Source organism: Mirounga leonina, unplaced genomic scaffold, assembly GCF_011800145.1.
Source record: "Mirounga leonina isolate KUSES-001 unplaced genomic scaffold, KU_Mleo_1.0 Mir_150, whole genome shotgun sequence".
Taxonomy (NCBI): Eukaryota; Metazoa; Chordata; class Mammalia; order Carnivora; family Phocidae; genus Mirounga; species Mirounga leonina.
The window spans coordinates 26,224,213-26,240,419 of NW_023270374.1; the positions used below are offsets into that span (position 1 = coordinate 26,224,213).

Consider the following 16,207-nt stretch of genomic DNA (forward strand, 5'->3'; position numbering starts at 1 on the left):
GGCCCATATTAAATTATTGAAAAATTTTCTAGGTCAGAATAGTTGTGGCCTCTAAAAATAACGGATTATGTTAGATATGTTATTTCTGAAAATAAACCAAGCAAATTTCATAATATCCTGACTAATAATTTTTCTATAAATAAGATACATGTTTTAAAATAAGGCTAGAAATGTAGTTTGCTGTTTGTTGCTTATGGGACAAGATATTACTGAAATAATCTTGTGAAATGTGTCTTTCTCTTTCCACATTTTTATTTCTGTTGCCTTTCAGGAAGATGTTAAGGTTAGTTTTTACCTCTGGCAGTGTTTTAGCACCTCCTTTCTACATTAGACATTGTCACATTTTTCTAGTGTGATAGTAAATACTACTCAAAATAAACAATACAAAAGTGTTAAGAATTGACCCTATTTTAAGTTTCTTTGTAACTGACAGACTAATACGTAATAGATTATTTTAATATTGTATTAGATCTTATTCAAACTGATATCTTGAGTGGTTCAAGTCACAGTGGTTTACCAGGTGAAGATAGAGGCTACTGTACTTGATGGTGAAGGTTTTTTTTTTTTTTTTAAGATTTTATTTATTTGCGAGAGCGACAATGAGAGACAGAGCATGAGAGGGAGGAGGGTCAGAGGGAGAAGCAGACTCCCTGCTGAGCAGGGAGCCCCATGTGGGACTTGATCCCGGGACTCCAGGATCATGACCTGAGCCGAAAGCAGTCGCTTAACCAACTGAGCCACCCAGGCGCCCGATGGTGAAGGTTTTTTTTAAAATCATGTAAAAAAGTCCGTTATTTTTTAAATTTTATTTTTATTTATTTTTTTTAAAGATTATATTTATTGGGGCGCCTGGGTGGCTCAGTCGTTAAGCGTCTGCCTTCAGCTCAGGTCATGATCTCGGGGTCCTGGGATCGAGCCCCGCATCGGGCTCCTTGCTCTGAGGGAAGCCTGCTTCTCCCTCTCCCTCTGCTGTTCCCCCTGCTTGTGTTCCCTCTCTCTCTCTCTGTCAAATAAATAAATAAAATCTTAAAAAAAAAAAAAAGATTATATTTATTTGTTAGAGAGAGCACAAGTAGGAGGAGTAGCAGCCAGAGGGAGAAGCAGGCTCCCGCTGAGCAAGGAGCCTGATGTGGGACTCGATCCCAGGACCCTGAGATCATGACCTGAGCTGAAGTCACACGCTTAACTGTCTGAGCCACTCAGGCGCCCCTGGAGTTAGGTTTATTGAGATGTAACTTGCACATAGTAAAATTCATCCTTTTCTAGTGTACAGGTCTTTGAATTTTGACAAACAGTTGTGTTCCTTTGTGGTCATATATTTCTCCCCAGCTCTAACTTCTAAGAAGTACGGATGTGTTTTCTGTCCCAGTAGTTTTGCCTTTTACAGAATGTCATATAAATAGAATCATAGGATATATCAGTTCCTAGAACTGCTGTAACAAGTTACCACATACTGGTTAGTTTAAAACAGCTGAACCTTATTCTGTCACAGTATTGGAGTCTAAAAGACCAAACTAAGATGTCAGTAGGGCTGGAACTTCTCAGAAGGAGAATCTGTGCCATGCCTCTCTTGTAGCTTCTGATGGTTGCTGGCCATCCTCGCAGTCCTTGGCTTTGTATATGCTTCTTTCCAGTCTCTGCCTCTGTCTTTGTGTGGCATTCTCCCTGTGTTGTCACATTATCTTTACTCTGTGCATGTCTGTATGTCCAAATTTTCTTCTTAAAAGGACACAGGTCATTGAATTAGGGCCCACTCTAATCTAGTATGACCTCATCATAAGAATTACATCTACAAAGATCCTATAAGACAAATAAGGTCACATTCTGAGGTTGCAGGTGGACATAAATTTTGGAGAGACACTATTCAGCATAGCACATAGGGTATGTAGCTTTTTTAAAAAAATGTGTTTTTGGGGGGGTACCTGGGTGGCTCAGTTGGTTAAGCGTCCAACTCGATTTTGGCTCAGGTCATGATCTCAGGGTAGTGGGATCAAGCCCCACCTCAGGCTCCGTGCTCAGCTGGGTGTGTGCTGGAGATTCCCTTTCCCTCTGCTCCTCCCTCCACCCCCATGCATGCACCCATGCTCTCTTAAATCCTTTTTTTTTTTTTTTAAAGATTTTATTTACTAAAAAAAAAAAAAAAAAAGATTTTATTTACTTATTTGACAGAGACACAGTGAGAGAGGGAACACAAGCAGGGGGAGTGGGAGAGGGAGAAGCAGGCTTCCCGCCGAGCAGGGAGCTTGATGCGGGGCTCGATCCCAGGACTCTGGGATCATGACCTGAGCCGAAGGCAGATGCTTAACGACTGAGCCACCCAGGCGCCCCATAAAAATCTTTTTTAAAAATGTGTTTTTTTAAAATGTTTTTAATGCTACTTTAAAAAAAAATACAGTAAAATTGGCTTATTTTTGGTGTACGGTTGTATGAATTTTAACTCATGTACAGATTTTGTAACACCATAATCAGGATATAGAACAATTCCCTCACGCCAAAAACCTTCCTTGTACTGCACTTCGTAGTTCTACCCACCCTCTACTCTTTTTTTTTTTTTTTTTTTTTTAAAGATTTTATTTATTTATTTGACAGAGAGAGGGAGAGCACAAGTAGGCAGAGCGGCAGGGAGAGGGAGAAGCAGGCTCTCTGCTGTTCAGGGAGCTGGACGCGGGGCTTGATCCCAGGGCCCTGGGATCACGACCTGAGCCGAAGGCAGCCACTTGAACTGACTGAGCCACCCAGGCACCCCTAGGTAGGGTTTCTTAATCTTGGTACTATGACATGTTGGGCTGGGTAATTAATTCTCTCTTGTGGGGAGCTAGATTGTAGGATGTTTAGCAACATCCCTTGCTTCTATCCATTAGGTAACAGCAGCCACCTGCACCTCCAAGCCAGTTGTTAAAAAAAAGAAAAAAATCCCATTATACAAAATAGCCTTCGGTTAAGAACTCTGCTCTAAGGTAAATACCTAGAAATGGAATTGTTGGGTTGTATGGTAAATGTGTTGAAATTAGGCAAAGTAGGCAAAATATTTTCCATATTGACTTTGCCATTTTGTGTTCCAGCCAGCAATATAAGGATGTTTGCATCCTTGTCAGTGCTTGTTATTGTCAGTATTTTCTTGTTGTAGCCATTCTAATAGGAATGTCATGGTATCTCACTGTGATGGGGTACTCTTTATATTCTTCTTCCTCTTCCTCCTCTTCTCCAGCTATTTTGAAAAAAGTCTAAGCTACAGAAAAGTCAGAAGAATAGTATCGTGAATACTTGTAAGCACTTGGCCTAGATTGACCAGTTAATAACATCTTTTCACATTTACTTTCTCTCTCTCTCTAGATACTTTTGATTTTGCTGAACCATAAGGAAGTAAGTTGCAGCCATCATGATGTTTCACCCCTAAACACTTTTGCATTACTTCTCCCAAGAAAAAGGATTTTTTCCTAACCATAAGTGTGTTATTACTTCAAAGAAAATTATCCTTAATTCCGTAATATCAACTAATACTCATACTCAGATTTTCCAGTTGCCCCCAAAAGTCTTTTATGGTTTTGCCTTCAGATCTAGGATTCAATCAAGGTTTACACATTTGTTGTTATGTCTCTTTGTTTTTTTTTTTAAAGATTTTATTTATTAGAGAGCATGCGAGAGCATGAGTGAGGGGCAGAGAGAGAGGGAGAAGCAGACTCCCTGCTGAGTAGGGAGACCCATGTGGGGCTCGATCCCAGCACTCTTGGATCATGACCTGAGCCGAAGGCAGACACTTAACTGACTGAGCCACTCAAGCACCCCGGTTCCTTGCCACATACACCTTTTTATAGGGCTGCTGGAGTCTCCTCACAAATTGGCAGCTGGCTTCCCTGAGAGCAAGTAACCCGGAAAAGTGGCATCACCCGCCCCCCTTTTTTTAATTGTGGTACAATGCATATAACAGTAAAATTTACCGTCATAACCATTTTTTTAAGGATTTCTTTAAAGATTTTATTTATTTGTCAGAGAGAGAGACAGCACGAGCAGGGGGAGCGGCAGGCAGAGAGAGAAATAGGCTCCCCGTTGAGCAAGGAGCCTGACTCAGAACTTGATCCCAAGACCTCAGGACCATGACCTGAGCCGAAGGCAGACACCCAACTGACTGAGCCACCCAGGCATCCCCTATCATAACCATTTTTTAAAAAGATGTATTTATTTATTTTAGGGATAATAGGTGAGTCGGGGGAGGGGCAAAAGGAGACGGAGAGGGGAAACAGACTCCCTACTGAGTGTGGAGCCTGATGTAGGGCTTGATTTCAGGACCCAGACATCATGACCTGAGCTGAAACCAAGAGTCAGACGCTTAACCAACTGAGCCACGTAGGCGTCCCCATCATAACCATTTTAAGTCTATGGTTCAGTGGTACTCTACTGAGTACCACTTCATATCACTGTGCATTCATTACCACCATCCATCTCTAGAACTCTTTTCGTCTTGCAAAATTGAAACTCTACCTCATTAAACAATAACTCCACATCCCCTCCTCCCCTGAGCCCTTGGTGTAACTATTACTGTACTTTTGGTCTCTGATTTTGACTACTCTCGGTAGCTCATATAAATGGAATCATCTTTTTGTGGCTGGCTTTTTTCACTCAGCATAACGTCCTCAAGGTCTGTCCATGTTATAGCCTGTGTCAGAATTTACTTCCTTTTATTTTCCTTCCTAATACTATTCCATTGTATGTATATACCACGTTTTGCTTATCCATTCATCCATTGATGGACACTTGGGTAACTTCCACATTTTAGCTATTATGAATAAGGCTGCTATGAACTTGTGTGTACAAACACCCCTTCGAGACCCTACTTTGAATTCTTATGGGTATATAGCAGGACCTGGAATTACTGGATCATAGGGTAATTCTATTTTTACATTTTTGAGGATCCACCATACTGTTTCCCGCAGCAGCTATATCCTTTTACATTCTCACCATCGGTGCACAAGGATTACAGTTTCTCCACATCTTTGACAACATTTGTTATTATCTTGGTTTTTTTTGATAGTAGCCATCCTGATGGGTTTGAGTTGGTATTTTATTGTGGTTTTGATTTGGATTTCCCTAATGATTAGTGGTATTGAGTGTCTTTTCATGTACTTACTGGCCATTCTTTGGAGAAATGTCTGTTCAAACACTATCCATTTTTGAATTAAGTTTTTATTGTTGTTGAGTTTTAGGAGTTCTCTGTATATTCTGGATATTAATCCTTTAGATGAATGATTTGCAAGTATTTTCTCCTCTCTTGTAGGTTGCCTTTCATCCTGTTGATAGTGTCTTTTGTGCAAAAGTTTTAGATTTTAGTGAAGTCCAGTTTATTTTTTTCTTTGTTGCTTATACCTTTGGTGTCATTGGACTCATTGCCAAATCCAATGTTGTGAAGCATTTGTCCTATTTTCCTCTAAGAGTTTTATATTTTTAGGTCTTAGCATTTAGGTCTTTGATCCATTTTTAATTTTTGTAAATGGTGTTAGGTAAAGGTCCAACTTTATTCTTTTGCAAGTGGACATCCAGTTTTCCCAGCACCATTCCCCATTGAATGGTCTTGGCAGTTGTCAAAAATCATTTTACTTTATATGTAAGAGTTTATTTTTGGGCTCTCTGTTCTAGTCCAGTGGAATAAGTTTGTATGTCTTTATGCCAGTACCACAATGTTTTGATTATTACAGCTTTGTACTAAATTTTGAAATCAGGAAATATAAGTCCTCTAACTTTGTTCTTTTTCAAGATTGTTTTGGCCATTCAAGGTCTCTGAAGATTCTATATGAATTTTAGGATGGATTTTCTGTTTCTGCAAGAAACATCACTGGGTTTTTTATACGGGTTGCATTGAATCTGTAGACTGCTTTGGGCAGTATTAACATCTTAATATTAAGACTTCTAATCCATAAACACAGAATGTCTTTCTATTTATTTGTGTCTTAATTTCTTTCAGCAGTGTTTTATAGTTTTCAGTGTTAAAAGTCTTTTACCTCATTGGTTAATTCATAAGTGTCTTACTGTTTGTTTTCTTTTTAAAGATTTTATATATTTGAGAGAGAGCGAGAGAGAGCAGGAGCGGGGGTGGGGCAGAGAGAGGGAGAAGCAGGCTCCCCGCTGAGCAGGGAGGCAGACTGGGGGCTTGATTCCAGGACCCCAGGATCATGACCTGAGTGGAAGGTAGATGCTTAACCTACTAAATTTATAAATGGATTTGTTTTCTTAATTTCCTGTTTAGATTGTTGATTGTTAATGAATGGAAATGCAGCAGATTTTTGTGTGTTGATTTCTGTATCTTGCTAGTTTGCTGAATTTATTAGTTCTAACAGCTTTTGTGTGTGTGGAATCTCTAAGGTTTTCTATATATAAAAGATCCTATCTTCAAACAGAATTTTACTTCTTCCTTTCTAATTTGGGTGCTTTTTATTTCTTTTTCTTGCTTAATTGCTTTGGTTTGGACTTCCAGGACTGTGTTGAATGGGAGTGGTGAGAGTGGGCATCCTTGCTTTATTCCTGGTCTTCAAGAAAAAGCTTTCATTCTTTCACCATTGAGTATGATGTCTGTTGTGGGTTTTTCATATATGGCTTTTATTAACATACTGAGGTGGTTCCCTTTTATTCCTACTTTGTTGAAGGTTTTTATCATGAAAGGATATTAAATTTTGTCAGATGCTTTTTCTCTATCAATTGAGATGATCATGGTTTTTTTCCCTTCATTCTTTTAATATGGTGTATTATATTGATTAATTTTTATATGTTGAACCATCCTTGAATGCCAGGAATAAACCTACTTGGTGTGTAATCCTTTCAGTATGCTGAGAAATGTCTATTTCTACCTTCAAATGTGTTAGTTTTTGCTTCATATATTTTGATGGCCTGTTACTAGTTGTGTAAATGTTTATAATTGCTGTATCTTCCTGCTGTTTTGGACCTTTTATTAATATTGTAACATCTTTTGTCTCATAACCTTTTTTTTTAGTTCTGTTTGTTTATCTATTTAATCTCTGTACCCAACATGGGGCTTGAATTTACTACGCTGAGATCAAGTGTCATATGTTCCCCTAACTGAGCCAGCCAGGCTCCCCTGTCTCATAACCTTTTTTGATTTAAAGTCATTTTGGGGGTACCTGGGTGGCTCAATTGGTTAAATGTCTGCCTTTGGCTCAGGTCATGATCCCGGAGTCCTGGGATCAAGTCCCGCATTGGGCTCCCTGCTCGGCGGGGAGTATGCTTCTCGCTCTCCCTCTGCTCTTCCCCTCCCCTGCGCCCCCCCCCCGCCCCCGCTCGTACTCTTTCTCTCTGTCTCAAATAAAATCTTAAAAAAAAATAAAGTCTACTTTGTGTGACTTTAGTAGACTTACCTCAGCAGTCCTTTGGTTACTATTTATAATTTACATGTATTATCTTTTTCCATCCTTTTAGCCTTTTTGTGTCTTTGGATCTAGAATGAGTCTCTTGTAGACAGCATATAATCAGATGATGTTTTTATTTTTTATTTTATTTTATTTTTTTAAATTTTTTTAAAATTTATTTATTTGAGACAGAGAGAACGAGAGAGAGAGAGCACATGAGAGGGGGGAGGGTCAGAGGGAGAAGCAGGTTCCCTGCCGAGCAGGGAGCCCGATGTGGGACTCGATCCCGGGACTTCAGGATCATGACCTGAGCGGAAGGCAGTCGCTTAACCAACTGAGCCACCCAGGCGCCCTCAGATGATGTTTTTAATCCATTCTACCAATTTCTGTCTTTTGATTGGAGAGTTCAGTCCATTTCGTGTAAAGTAATTACTGGTAAAGAGGGACTTCCTCATTTTACTCTTTGTTTTCCATATGTGTTACAGCTTTTTTTGTCATTCATTTCCTTCATTACTGTCATTGTGTTTAATTGATAGTGAAACATTTACATTGCCTTCTCGTGTCCTTTTGTGTATATTCTGTAACTTCTTTGTGGTTACCATGGGGATTACATTTAAAGTCCTAAAGTTATAATACTCTAATTTGAATTTATAACTGCTTAATTTCAATAATATAAAAAGCTGTTACTTTAGAGCTCTGTCACTACCCATTTTAATTGTTGATGTTACAAAATTACATCTTTACACATTGTTGTGGCATTGCTTTTTATGACCTTGCCTTGGAAGTCACATACTGTCCTTTCTATTCATGAACAATCTATTCATTAGAAGAGAGTAACTAAATCTGGCCTGCATTCAAGAGGCAGGGTATTAGGTTCCATCTTTTGAAGGGAGGAGTATCAAATAGTTTATGGATATATTTTAAAATGCCATCATCTATTGATGATGCTTGCGTGACTCAATTATTACATTAGAGGTTGCAAAATAATGGTTCTTTCATTTCTTCTTCATTTATTAAGCTCAGCTAAATTTTAAAGGGAAAGTCAGTCCCCATGACCAGCCTCCAAATACTATTTCCAAACCAGTTTTTTTTATTACATTTTATTACATTTTATTCTTATCCCCAGATCTTCTGGTTTATTAGATTACTTAACATTTCTGTGCTTGTTTTATCGTTGGTGAAATGTGGATAGTAGTATCTATGTCATAGGGAATGTATTAATTTCCTGTGACTGCTATAACAACTTAACCTCTAACTTGGTGACTTAAAATAGAGAATTTCTCACAGTTCTCGAGGCCAGAAGTCTGAAGTCAAGATGTCAGAACTGCATTTGCTCTAAAAGCTCTAGGGAGAATCCTCCCTTCCTTTTCCCACCTTCTGGTGGCTCTAGGTGTCCCTTGGGTTGTGGCTGCATAATTTTAATCTCTGCCTGTCTTCACGTGGCCTTTTTCTCTTCTGCTTTTTGTGTGTCTCTTGACAGTTGTCATTGGATTTAAGGTCCACCTGGATAATCCGGGATGATATCATCTTGAAATTCCTAATTATATCTGTAAAGACCCTTTTTCCAAGTAAGGTTACATTTGTAAGTTTCAGGAAATCAGATGTGGACATAGTATTTTGGGAGCCACTACTCAACTCATTATGGGGAGATTGTATTAAATGAGTTACTACATGTGAAATTCTTTACAACAGTTCCCAGCACATGATTATTCAGCAAACTAGTTATTTTTTTTTAAGATTTTAGTTTTGGGGCTCCTGGGTGGCTCGGTTGGTTGAGCGACTGCCTTCGGCTCAGGTCATGATCCTGGAGTCCCAGGATCGAGTCCCGCATCGGGCTCCCTGCTCAGCAGGGAGTCTGCTTCTCCCTCTGACCCTCCCCCCTCTCATGCTCTCTCTCTCATGCTCTCTCTCTCAAATAAATAAATAAAATCTTTAAAAAAAAAAAAAAGATTTTAGTTTTAAGTATGTCTACACCCAAGTGGATCTCGAACTCACAACCCTGAGATCAAGAGTCGCATGCTCCACTGACTGAGCCAACAGGTGCCCCAAACTAGTTTTTTTTTTTTTTTTAAGTGGGGGAGGAGCAGAGTGAAAGAGCAAGAATCTTAAGCAGGCTCCAAGCCCAGTGCAGAGCCTGTTGCAGAGCCTGATACAGGGCTCACAACCCTGAGATCATGACCTGAGCCAAAATCAAGAGTTGGATGCTTAACCAACTGAGCCCAAACTAATAATTTTTTATGATGATGATGCTTGTAGTTTATTGCAGCCTCCTGAATTTAATACTTTTTCTTTTATACTACCTTATTTTAGCAGTTTAAATTTCCGTACCTATCATCCACAATTAGTGTGGCTTTATGTCATGGTTTGCCTAGTATAGATATGGTTTATAGCATTTCATCTTGTCCCTGTTCACAATCAAAACCATCCCAATTTGTGTGAAAAATTAAATGGTCACTCTCCCATAATTCATCCTACCCTTTATTTTGCCTTTTAAGAAATAAATCATTACCAAATGTAAAATAAGTACGCACCCTTCTATTTGATTAGTAAGAACTTCAGGATAAGTTCTAAGCATGTTAGGTTGGTACTTCAGTGTAAGTTTTCTTCATGTAATTTAGAGCAAAGATCTTACGTTACCCTAGTACTTAGCCAAGATTATACCTTGGCTTCTCTGTTAGTGTTCTATTGCTATGCAGTAGATTATCCTGAAGTTCAGGGCTTAAAATAATAATAACTGGGGCACCTGGGTGGCTCAGTCATTAAGCATCTGCCTTCAGCTCAGGTCATGATCCCAGGGTCCTGGGATCGAGCCGCACATTGGGCTCCCTGCTCGGTGGGAAGCCTGCTTCTCCCTCTCCCACTCCCCTGCTTGTGCTCCCTCTCTCGCGGTCTCTCTCTGTGTCAAATAAATAAATAAAATCTTAAAAAAAAAATAACTTATTATCTTCTGCAGTTTCTGTGGGTGAAAAATTTGGGAGTGGCTTAGCTGAGCAGTTGTGGCTTAAGGTCTCTCTTAGTACCTCCTGATACCTGTTACATATCAGGCTGCATTGATCTTTAGTCTTGACTGGGACTGGAATATCTACTTCCAAGGTCACCCACTCATGGTTAGCAAATTGGTGCTGCCTTTTGGTGGGAGGCTTCATTTCCTAGCTTTTGTTGTTTTCTCTTTGTGTTGCCCCGTTATGAATATGTTTTATGTTTACACATTTGTATAGTTATCCAAAAATAGTTGGCTTTTGAGATGAATATTTTTTACTTTTTTCACTTAAAGGTTTTCTGCTTTCCACTTTGTCCATGATAACTGGTCAGTTTTCTAGGTTTATTATTAGTTGTATTATATAGAGGCTTATGGGTTTTCTAGGAAGACATTCACATTGCTGGTTAATTACAAGTTTTCTTTCTTTCTAATGTTTGTAACAACAGAGCTAGGGCTTGGTGCCCAGTGTATTGATTTTTGTAGTCCATTCTTTAGTATTGTATCATTTCCCCCTTTGTGCCTTCTTTGTTGGCCAAATTTAAGCAAATCTGTTCTCTTCCTGTTCCCTTTTTCACCCACAAGTGCTTCTCTTCTGTGGCATCTTGTCTGAATTCTCCCTGCCTACAAAGTCAAAATTAATTACTACAGCCTGTATTTCCTTACTTATGTTACTTGCACATATAGAGAACACAGTGTCAATTTTCTATAATTTTAATTATTTTTGGCTCTCTCTCACATTTTAAATTCTAGTAGGGCAAAAGCCTTCTTATCTTTGTAAATCTGTGGGGTTTTTTGTTTGTTTTAAGTAGGCTCCGTGCAGGGTTTGAACTCCTGAACTGAGATAAGAGTCAGACACTTTACCCAACTGAGCCACCCAAATGTCTCTGTAAATCTGTGGGTTTTACTGTTATGTTGGGAAACTTTCTGCAGCATGTATTCATTGGTTGCTTTTATATTGTTATTATAAACCTAAGAACAAAAACAAAAAACACCCTTTTGTAACCTCATTTATTTACAAGTAGAGGTTCTTTTGTACAGGTTACTAGTGCTCCCATTTATTTAGAGAAATATTGGACAGTGGTGAGTCCTTTGGATTGTAATAGATATTTTTAAGCCTTTTAATGTTTAATAAGAAAGGTATCCTAAATTCAGGTTTCCTAAATTCTTCTGAGGTGTTAGATAAAAGTTCACCTTGACTATCATAAGTTTTACATATTTGTTGATTGGATTCAACAGATATTTGAGGGCTTACTATTAAGGTGCTTCAGGCATTGTGTCCAGCTGTAGCAATGTAAAGATGAATGGCCCCTGATCTCAAGAAAACAGTTTGAAAGAGGAGAAAGATTTGCAAACATATTAAGGGACAGCTATTGAACACTTGTTAGGTTTAAAGCTGTCTTACAGCACTTTACGGTATTATCTCAGTCTTTAAAACTACGATAAAATGATCCCTGTTTTTTGGATGAAGAAAGCATGGCTCGGAGATTAAGTAATTTGTTCAATTTTGCACAGTAAATAACAGTGATGATATGTGGATCTAGCTCTGACTCCAAAGCCTGCACAATTAATTACCATGTTAATAATATCTCCTGGAATACATGCAGTAAGGTTGATGAGAAGAAATTCATTATTTCTGCTTTGGAGTTGAGGGAAGGCTACCACATGAAATGCTTGAGAAGAATGTTGAAGGATAAGAGGAAGACCAGATGAATGGGAAGTTAAGGAAGGAGCAGAGCACATTTTGAATAGAAGGAACAGGATAAGTAAATCACAGAAGTATTAAACAGATGGAGTGTTGGGGTCGGATAAGTAATTCTATATGGTTGAAGCATGGGGTATATATGAGAGAGTGGAAGGTGAGTTAAGAGAATAGGCAAGTGAGGGTCATTAGAGGTGTAGAAAATTCATCTTAAAAATCATTTTGACAACATATGGACAGATTGGGGTTAGATAAGGAGAAATTTTGAAATTAGTATGGTAAGTATAAGGAGAGCCAAATGAAGGGAGTAGTGATGAGGATAAAGAAGAAAATGTAAAACAATTAATTACAAGATTTTCCACTCATATCCAATTGTTTTATCCTAATGTCTCAAGGAATTTTGCCCTTTCATATTTCCCAGTTTTCAGCTGTAATGGTGATGTTTATAGGGTGTTGTTGTTTTTTAAGATTTATATAATGGGTGGGGGATAGAGAGAGACAAACTCAAGCCAACTCCCCGCTGAGTGCAGAGTCTGACACAGGGCTCAGTCTCATGACCCATAATATCATGACCTGAGCCAAAATCAAGAGTTGGACGCTCAACTGACTGAGTCACCCAGGTGCCCCTGGTAGGGTGTTCTTTTTTATTTTTAAAAAATATTTTCTTTATTTGACAGAGAGAGACCGTGAGAGAGGGAGCACAAGCAGGGGGAATGGGAGAGGGAGAAGCAGGCTTCCTGCTGAGCAGGGAGCCCGACATGGGCCTTGATCCCAGGACCCCTGAGCTGAAGGTAGACGCTTAACAACTGAGCCACCCAGGTGCCCCAAGTAGGGTGTTCTTAATAGTACCTCCATTTTTCACTTTGATTCTTGAGGACAAGGGGTTAGCAAACTATGGCCCATGCTTGAAGGAATCTGACCTTCTGCCTATTTGTGTAAATAGTTTTTCTGGAACACAGTCTCATTCATTCATTTTATGTGTTGTTTATGGCTGCTGTCACACAAAAAGGTAGTTGAGTAGTTTTAACAGAGATCATATGGTTCACAAGGTTTAAAATGGTTACTCCCTGGTCCTTTACAGAAAAACTCCCTATTTCAGAGCATCAGATTGAAGATATTCTGTTATCTAATAACTAAAATGAATGTGATGCATGAATAAAATGATGAATATTATATCATATATTGGTCATGGTTAGTTAGGTGACATTAACTACATTTGTCATTCAGAATCTACATTACTTCCTTAATGTATTTGGAAATTATATTAGTTAACCTTTCCCAAATTGCAAGGTTTCTTAGGTAACGGGATTTTAAATGTAAAGATGTTTATGAAAATAAAGAATGGAAAACTCAACTCTGCAGTCAAGTCTCATAGGAAAAATAGGACATGTTGTTAGCCGTCCCAGCAGGGACCAAAAAATAGTTTAAAGCTGCAAGATTATTTAAAATTACATCATAGCTCTGGCAACCAAATTATTTTGTCAGTCTGGCAGCAGCATGTATCAGCTGATCCCTATTCTAGTGTTTTGACAACCTATGTACAGAACTGGCAATTTCAGACTACTCAAGCTTACAAAATTGGTGTAGCCCATCTCCATCGTATAGGCTGTTCCTATTGGGAACAGTTTTCATCCTAATTCCTTTTTTCCCCCCTGAATGTTCTTTTTTTATGGCATCCTATTTTTGTTTCATGAATGTTGTATCTTTTCATCTCTCTGAGGATGTTAATACATTTTTTAAAGTTCTCCTTGTTTTTCTTTGGCATCACTTCCTGATAGAAGTTTTTCATATTGCCTGCTAGTATTTTATCATGTTTAACGATGGGAGACTAAGAATCAGGCTGGGAGCTCTGAGTGTGCGTGTAGGAAGGAGAAGCTTGTTAACAGAGAACCTCACTATAGGGTTATCTGTTGCATAACCTTTTATGAAGTTGGAGTACTTCATAAAAAGACTTATCCTATCTACTGCCTGGTTGGTTAAGTCTTAACTACAGTGAGCTACAGCCAGTGGGAAAGGAGGATGGGAGTTTTGTCATTCAGTTTGAATATGTTCTTTTAATTCTCCTGTTTTTGATATTATTGTCCATCCTTACACTGTGCCTGGCATCTCCCATTCCAGAGATACTCTACTTTACCGTCTCTAGAGGAAAAAACCCCTGAGCCTTCTGGTGTGAAGTAGGGGATTTTTAGGAATCAAACTGCTTGGTGGATGGCTTTCATCCTGCTTATGTATCTTAACTTTACGCCCTGCTTCCAGGATTACCTGGTGCCTTTCTTGAAGATGCTGCAGTGTAAACCACCTTGGCCCTAGGCTTTTCTCTATTACCAACATAGGAGTCAACTTTCTTGAGTGTGCTGTCAATTAGCATTGGTCTGTCTGCTTTGTAGCTTACTGAAGTTACTTGCGTGTTATCTCTACTTCTGTTTTTCCTTAACCTTTACTATAGTTACTTTTTTGATTTTAAAAATTTCTTTGCCAGAGTTTATTTTTTTTTTTAAGGTTTATTTATTTATTTGACAGAGAGACACAGCAAGAGAGGGAACACAAGCAGGGGGAGTGGGAGAGGGAGAAGCAGGCTTCCCACAGAGCAGGGAGCCCGATGCGGGGCTCGATCCCAGGACCCTGGGACCATGACCTGAGCTGAAGGCAGATGCTTAACCAACTGAGCCACCCAGACACCCTGAGTTTTGTAGTTTTCATCTCCTTGGTTAAGTTTATTCCTAAGTATTTTATTTTTGGTGCTATTGTAAGTGGGATTGTTTTATTTTTTTCTGGCCTTATCACTCTGGCTAGGACTTACAGTATTATGTTCAATAGAAGCGGTGGTAGTTGGCATTGTCTTATTTCTAGTATTAGAGGACAAACTTTTAATTTTTCACCACTGAGTGAAAGTTGTGGGCTTTTCATGTATATCCTTCATTTTGTAAGGTAAATTTCTTCTATTCCTAGTTTGGCAGATTTTATCATTAAAGACTCTGGAATTTTGTCAAATGCTTTTTTTTTTTTTACATCAGTTGTGATGATCATGTGATTTTTAGCCTTCTTTTAATTATAACACTGATTTTTATATGTTGATCCATCCTTGCAACCCAGTGATGAATCCCACTTGGTCATAGTATAGTAAGCCTTTTAATGTGCTGTTGAATTTGGTTTGCTAGTATGAAAAACTGAACATTTTGAATGTTCTGGAAATCAGATTCTTCTCCCACTTCATGGTTTCTTTTCTTCTTTCTCCCTTTTTTATAAGATTTACTTCTTTATCTTAGAGCATGTGCATGCAGGGGGAAGGGCAGAGGGAGAGGGAGAGAGAATCCTCAGACAGACTCTGCTGAGCATGAGCCAGGATTGCAGGGCTCGATCCCAGGACCCTGAGATCATGACCCTGAGCCCAAAATAAGAGTCCAGCGCTTAACCGACTGAACCACCCAGGTGCCCCCTACTTCATGGTTTCTTATTGCTGCTCATTGTGGTTGTTTGCTTATTTGGTGACATTTCCAAACTAATTTTGTATAGTCTGTATTCTTTGTTATGTATGACCACTAAAGTCTGTGTTCTGTTAGATTAGTGGTCAGCTAGTGATTTGACAGATATCCTTAAAAACTTGGAACCAAAAAATCCCCCAAACACTACCATGTTTGCAGATTGGCTGTGTTTGGACACTCCTGTGCTTAGCCAGGCAGTTTAAAACTGTCTTAGCCTTTACTTCCTGTTTGCATGGATCCTGAAGGTCAGAGTTAAGAGCCAGGATCTTCTGACCCTTCTGAGCATGCATCCACCCCTGGGCCTGTGCAAGGACTTCTATATTTAACATACCCAAGAGTTTTTCAAAGCCCTCATTCCCCCAAATGTCTTGTTCCCTAGTCTCTTCCTTCCCAGTCTTTTCAGTATATCTATTGTGTGCCCCACCTATTATCCTTTGCCCCAGGTGGCAGTGGTTAATACATTTGCTTTTAAATTCTTTTGACAAACACTGCCTGGGAAGCCATCTCAGCCCGAAGGAAGCTCCCAGGCAGGGAGAACAAAGGCAAGAGAAGTTCTTGAGCCAATCCTTCATGTAACTTCTAGACAGGTCAAAACATACAACCACAGTTCTTTTGTAGGGGTCCAACTTAATTTTTTTACATATGGTTGTGCAGTTGTCCCAGCACCGTTTGTTGAAGAGATGGCAATGAGTTT

At 39.1% G+C, this 16,207-nt stretch overlaps 1 protein-coding gene across 4 annotated transcripts in view; it reads left to right on the forward strand.

Annotated features, from left to right (window-relative positions):
- Window positions 1-16,207, forward strand: part of ITCH (itchy E3 ubiquitin protein ligase) — a 121,088-nt gene that overhangs the window by 16,409 nt on the left and 88,472 nt on the right. Inside the window, exon 1 of one of the 4 annotated variants that reach the window (XM_035006147.1) lies at window positions 3,334-3,363. The exons of the other annotated variants lie outside the window; for them this stretch is intronic. The gene's annotated coding sequence lies outside the window, so the exon portion shown is untranslated. Of the gene's footprint in view, window positions 1-3,333; window positions 3,364-16,207 lie in introns of those variants that run through there. 4 annotated transcript variants of the gene reach the window in all.